The sequence below is a fragment of the Rhipicephalus microplus genome, chromosome 2 (genome assembly GCF_043290135.1).
Source record: "Rhipicephalus microplus isolate Deutch F79 chromosome 2, USDA_Rmic, whole genome shotgun sequence".
NCBI lineage: Eukaryota > Metazoa > Arthropoda > Arachnida > Ixodida > Ixodidae > Rhipicephalus > Rhipicephalus microplus.
In genome coordinates this window covers 162019203-162026263 of record NC_134701.1, presented here as the reverse complement: position 1 = coordinate 162026263, position 7061 = coordinate 162019203, and the positions used below count along the sequence as shown (strand labels likewise).

At 44.2% G+C, this 7061-nt stretch overlaps 1 long non-coding RNA gene across 1 annotated transcript; it reads left to right on the top strand.

Annotated features, from left to right (window-relative positions):
* Positions 1–773: 773 nt before the first annotated feature.
* On the top strand, positions 774–5862 carry LOC142786550 (uncharacterized). The gene is made up of 3 exons (XR_012889088.1): positions 774–930; positions 2912–3185; positions 5405–5862. It is a non-coding gene; the product is annotated as an uncharacterized LOC142786550 (long non-coding RNA).
* The last annotated feature ends 1199 nt before the right edge of the window (positions 5863–7061 follow it).

The window sequence follows — 7061 nt, the reverse complement described above, 5'->3', positions numbered from 1 at the left end:
TGCGTGTTCATTCTCTGCTTCGAGGGCTAAACGAGCATGCTACACAGAATAAAGCCAAGAAGGTGAAGTCCCGTGTTATGTATACATAACACGGGATGCAGTACAAGAAAACACTATAGTGTTTTCTTGTACTGCATGTTTCCAATAAACTTGTATAAAACCACCAGTCTTCTATTTTCATACATGCTTCTCGATCTATACTGCATTTCAGAAAAACTATATTGATTTCAACTCCTTGAATTACTATAACAATCCAAACACTATAACTAATCAGCGAGTGACACACGCAGGGTTGTTCCAACCAGCAAGTCTGCGGGAGCGATTCCTCTAAACTGCTTTTCACATGACACGCTTTTCGTAGTTTCTCGACGTATACAACACTAAATAAATAAGACCATTAGCATCGAAAATGCTCCAGCGTTAAAACTGAGCACAGTCGAATCCCTTCAATAGCCTCCCCAGAGGCAAGCAGGCGACGCGAGAAAAGCACGGTGATGATGATGATGATGTGGTGCCGTTCCCTTTATAATTAACGGGTCGCGGCGTGTGTGGCGGCTTGGCAATACAAAAAAAAATAAGGTACCAAAAAACCCCAGCTAAGTGCAAAAGAAAAAAAAATTAAACGATTAAAAAGAATCTGAGAGACGACCTACTCTTTAAAAAAAAAAGAGGGAGATAGAGAGAGGAGGGAGGGAGAGGTCTGTTCACTTCACGACCCTCTGTTAAAATTCTCCATCTTTTCAAGAGCTGCTTAGTGCGCTCCACCGCTGCTCTGTTCATCTCCCCATGTTTACCCTCGAGTCTCCTCTACATTGGGGCTCGATTTCCTTGCACTGCACCACAATGTGTTCGATTGTTTCGTCCGCACGCTCACAGACTCTACACAACACATCCCGCTGATCCCTCCCTATGGTTCGCTGGCGCTCCAAGGTACGCAGGGCCCCAGCTGGCGCCTCGAAGAGCAGGCTGCTTCCAAGGCTATTGTCATATATAGACACCGCGCCAATAGTCCGCTTGTGTTTTCCATATAAGGTCATAGAGCTCTTGCCCCCCACCCCCTGCAGCCACAGCTCCTCTTCCTTCTCCTGGACACGGTCGCGCATATCCTTCACATATTTCTGCCAAGTGTCCGCCGGTATAGGTGCCGTGAAGAAGCCACATTTCTTCTCAAGGCGGTATATGCGGTTTGTCTTGTTGGTGCGCACGCTGAGAGGTAGTTAAAGATCTGTCAGGCGAGTCGCTCTTTCCGCACAAAAGGCAAGCGGCCATGGTAGGTCAGTTTGCTTGTCGCCTCCCGTGCCTCGAAGGTGGACCATCCGAGGTCTCCTTGGACAGCCTCAATAGCTACTGCACCATGCGATCCCAAAGCAGTGCGGCCGACCTCTCGCTGCCGTCGTTCCAGCCATTCCCTGCATGGTCGCATAAGGCAGGCAGACGACGGCGTTGCAGAAAGTCAGTGCCGGCACGTGCACAAGCTTCCACATGTCGCGAACCAGGAGATATCTGTTTAATCCCCTTATGCTTCTGCGCCGAAGAACACACTGTGCCCGCAGGGCCATCCGTCTGACTATTTCCTCGTGTTCCCTGCGCATAAAGCCCCTTGATCTTGAGAAAGTACCGCCATCCACTGTACTCACCACCGCGCTCTCTCCTTACTCGCCCCCCTTCGCATTCTCCCGGTCTCCGGCATTTTTTCTGCACGATGATTGGTCTCCTTCGCGATTGCCCTTAGAGACGCGTGTATCTTGCGCTTTGCTTGGGTTTTTTTTTTAGCTCGCGCCATTTTTCGCCGACGCTCCGCGTAACAACCGTAGCGCGCTTTGTTATCTGTGCTTTGTACGGGCGCTATGCCGTGCTGTTGCGCCTATGACTGCAACAACATAGTGGAAAAGGTTACGCACTTTTAGGGGCGAAACTCCTTATAGCGGCACCCGTTCGTCCCTCGTAGTCGTAGTGTGTAACAATTGTTACATTTTGACCTCCAAGGGGTGCCGGTGGGAGATTTCTTCTGTGCGTTGTTGAACAATAAAAAATAACGCTCAATGTACATGCCAATGGCTGCTAATGGGGAATGAGAGACAGGAGCATTCAGCTTTTAGTAAACGCGCACGCTGGAATCCCCATTAGCAGCCATTGGCATGTATACATTGAGACCTTCTGACAAGAAAGGGCTGCTATGTTATACTCGCTGGGTGTAACCTTTTTAGTTTTAAAAGGGTTTAGCAAGCGTTGAGCCGCAGTGCCATGAATACAATGAACTAGTATATACCATGAACTCGAGGTGGTAAAGGTGGGAAGTAGATACGAAGCGCAAGCCGTAAGAAAGTAAAAGCCGAATTCTCCTGTCTCTCATTTCCCATTAGCAGCCATTGGCATGTACATTGAGCACTATCTGACAGGAAACGGTTGCTACGTTATACTACCTGGGCGTAACCTCCTTGGTTTTAGAAAGGTTTAGCGAGCGTTGGGCCGCAGTGCCATGAATACAGTGAACTAGTATATCAGTAGGGTTGACAGGTGGCCTAGTTGGTACAAATTCATAATGGTATAATTAGAAGCGCAAACCAACGGGACACAAGAGAAGAGACAAACAAGCGCAGTGTTTGTCTCTTCGCGCTTGTTTGTCTCTTCTCTTGTGTCCCGTTGGTTTGCGCTTCCAATTATTCCATTATGAACTAGTATATACCATACTCGAGGTGGTTAAAGGTGGGAAGTAGACCCGAAGCGCAAGCCGCAAGAAAGTGTGCGTGTGCCACCTCTCGTTTAGTCCTTGGAATGTCCGCTGGATGGCGGTGCTTCTATATGGGGAATATGTGATGAAAAGATGCGAGATGGTGGTACTTGGAGTGTTGAATTGATGGACGAACGAACACACAGACAGATGCATGGATGGATGCATGAACGGATGCAGGGGCGGATGCATGGACGGACGCAGGGACGGATGCACGAACAGACGCACGCACGGACGGGCGGATGTACGCATGGACGGTCACACAGACGGACTGAAGCAAGAACGAATGGACGGACGAATGCTTCGCCCCACTCTCCATCATTCACTCCGTGGATATATGCTGCCAATTTTTTATTAACCCCAAGGTAAACGCGATGGCTTACGCAAGTAGCAGTGGCTCCACAACATCGGGCGAAAAAACTTCGTTCCAAAAAGGAACAATGTTCTTTGCGAGGTAGGGCACCATTCTTATTGCTCGTATCAAAGCATCACCGAATGCTGAGTTTGAAATATTGTTGCTACCTGCTCGTCAACATAAGTGTTCTTTAGGGGCTAAGCTCATTACGCCATGGGTCGTATATGTCCCGTGTCGTCGCACTTGTAGTAGTAGCCAGTTGCATTGCATTGGGTGTTAATAAAAACGGTGTCACAGCATATCTACAGAGTGAATGATGAGTCGGACGAAGCGTCCTTAGTGCGTCCGTGCTTTTGTTCGTCCGCACGCTTTACTCCACTAGTCATCATTCACCTCGGGGATATGCTGTGATTTTTTATTGGCTATTTGCGCGATGCTTCAAACTGGAGTTTTCAGCAATATGCTGAATTCCTTTGCTAGAAACAAGAAGAAAGTTTATTCGTTTAACATTTTTATACAAAATTATGGCAGGGAAAGTTGCCTTAAATATACCTTGTTGCGTCCAGCCAGCCACTACTAGGAATACCCGCCGAAAACATGATCGAACCTCTGCACCCTTATTTGCCTGAAACAACGCTTACAAATACAGCTATTTTCCCAAAGCAGTTGATGACTGGGATTCACTGCCTCATGACATTTTCCCAGCCGACAATTTTGCTATATCGCTGGAAACATATCTACTTGGTCATTAGAGTGTTCGAATGTGTTGTAAATTTTGTTGATGTTTCACAGACATGTGACCTCTGTTAGCGTATAGATGCACGTTTCTTTTTTTTTTTTTACTGGTATGAGTCACTTGATGTTTCTTATTCTCCTCCTGGCTGGACCAAAATGCTGGTCTGCAGTATGTTTAAATAAATATTTGATGGATATGTGGGGTTGACTAAATAAATAAATAAAATATACAAAAACATTCAACTCATACATCACCTCGCTCGCACCTCGGCAATCGTCAAAAATGCACAACTGTAGTCTGCTTTAGGCTGATCACTTTTCTTTCCTAGCTGCGTTATGACGCTAATCTCTCGCTATAGCAATGCCATGTTGAAAATCACACTGAAACCATGGATTCTCTGAACAAACCAAACAGTTGCACTAATGTGCTAACACTAGTGGTTATGTCAGTAATGTGTTCTGCTCTGAAAGTATGTAATAAAATAAAAGCTAATTAATTTGAACTTGAAGGGTACTATAAAATTGTTTGAACTAAGTGGAGCTTGAATGAGCAGGTTGGTGCTAGAATAAACGGACATTATTCCACACTGAGTGGGCAGAACCTGGAGGAGCCACTTAGGCTTGTTATCACGAAATAGGCACTACTATACATTTGTGATAGGTGATTTCATGAATTAAGTTCATAAACCTCCTACAACAAGTAGAACTAATTGACCAGTCAGTGATATTGTTACGTGAGAGAGAAAGAAGAAGCACTGACATTTATTCATATGAGCAGTGAGCATTAATGTGAAATGAAACGTAGTACGCTATTTATGCTCCAAAATATGTTTACTTGCACGGCAGAGTTAACACAATAAAAATTAAAAGTAATTAGCTATTTGCATTTGCTTGCATTTCTTTTGATGAGACTCCATGAGCATCATTTGCAGCTTTCCCAAGAGCTCCACAGTGTCCTGATGCTCATATGCTGAGAAATACTAACGTTTTGTTGTTTTTCATCTCTAGTATGTTTGTTTTGGTTTTGCAACACATTGTGATCGTTTTGGGTCGATTTCTGCGAGGAGCAGTGATAACCTGTGGCTCTCATCTAGAATTAACTGTTGTGGATGCTGAAGCATCTGAATTATTGGGAGTTTTCTTCAGAACAGGGCTGTGCCAGGACCAGGGCGTCACTTCAAATTCAACGGGTTTGAATTAATCAGCTTTTACTGTAGTTGCAAAATGGCCCCGCTGGGTACTGGTTCATTTTGAAAAAGTAGTTGGACCAGGAGGCGAGATAAACAAAAACAGTGCATCTTGTGTCCACCTCATTTCCTCATTCCTAGCTTTGAACATTGTAGCAAAGATTAAAGATGTACTGTAACATTTAGAGGAACCTCGAAGCACTCAATAACCGACTGCTTGAAAACTTCTTTGTGCAGTGATTGTCACAGAACAGAGATGCGCACTATTTCTGCTAACAGCAGTTTGATGTTGATAGCAGTTACAGAATAACAAATGTTGAGCGTATCAGTTTTTCCGTTTGTTTCATGCTGTTATGAGTGTTATTTCGTTTACGTCAACCTTTTCGCTGTACGTAGGAGCTCAAGCGTGCCTCACTGCCAAGGCAGAAAAAGATGTGGGCCTGCAGGTGAAGCGGCAACCGCTAATCCTTAATTCCCAAGCCGATACCAATCCTTCCCAAGCTGACATCAATTCTTCTCAAGCTGACACGAATTTTTTTCAAGCCTGTGGTGCCTCACCTAATTTATACGTGCTCAGACTGCTATAGACTGGTCAGACGAGTCTGCTTAGACCCTGGACTCCACACTGGATGAGGAAAATGGCCAAGCGGGCTATGATTATCTTACATTAGTCCTAATGTCACTATAGATAGAATGAATGAAATAGAATTTTGCAGCATTACTTTGCTTATAGCCTATGCCCATATGTTCACATTATAAATAGATAAGTTTGAGCAGAGCTTTTGTACTCGCATTGCAACACTCAGATGGCACTAGAAAAATAAACAGAAGCAGCTGGTTGTAAGTCCTTAGTACATGCTTGGATGGCTAGCGATTTCGCCGACAGAAGCATGGTAATCGCACTAAAAGAAACAAATGACTGTACATTTTTTTTATGCACTTTCATGTATTAGTGGCAGTAGAATTCACGTTATGTATATTCTTTCACATAGGCGGTGTGGATATAGGAGACAGTCTGGCTTTGAGTTATTACATCATCTTTCATACATGGCGGATAGTGCTTTTGAACCTACGCCGCATATGCCTCTCTGCTGCCTGCCATGTCAAGCTCTGGCACCCCGGGACTCCTGATCAGTGCCCCGACACACATGCGTACACATTGTCATGGGTGACAAGCTGAGGTAAAACATAGACTTGGCCACTGAATTGCTGTTTTTTGGATCAGGAGTTGCCTCCTGCCTATGTATGATGCGCCTCATGGGTCTGGAAGTAATCAGTGAGCAATCCTTCTTCAACTATCAGAAGATATACTTGCTCCTCTGCTGTCGACATGCCGAGTGTTTACTGCTACATTTAGTGGCATCAGAATGGTGGGGTCTCCGTAAGGTGTGTTTAACAGAAGTAAACCTATGCCAACGGATTGTGTAAGAAGTAACGTTTTTATACTCCCCTAGTACATTTTCTTCGCTATTTTCTTTACCTGCTACTTCCTTCTAATAACATGCATCTGCATCAGCAAATCTTCCTTGTCAAAGCCTATACAGCATAATGCATTCTACAAAGCTTTCAGTGAAGTCAAGTAAACTGTAATGCAAGCCAGTGAACACGACATAGCAGCGTTTTTCTCAATGTGTAAGAGTTGAAAAGTTCACTCTGAGAGCAATGCAGAATAGGTGGCGACACATCTGATGTCAAAATAGAAGATACTTGTGTATAAAGTATAATATTTTATATTTTTTTAACAAGAAACAATGTAATAGTAGCATTAAGGGTGTACACGACTTTCGTATCGCGAAAAACTGCCAAAATATAATTTTTTTTAATCACATTTTCAGTTTCTGCAGCCCTTGTATCTGATTCCTAAATATCTCCTCTAAAAACCCTTTAGAAGTGATTTTAAAAATTTGCTGCATTCGCCAAAGTGGTGAGAATCATCGTGGAAATCAGGAAAAAAACGCCGATTTACAAAAAATTGTAGCTTCGCAACAGCGCAACAGGGCGCTGTTGCTTTAGGCTCGTTGGAAAGAGTGTTTCTCCGTGTTCAAATTCACCA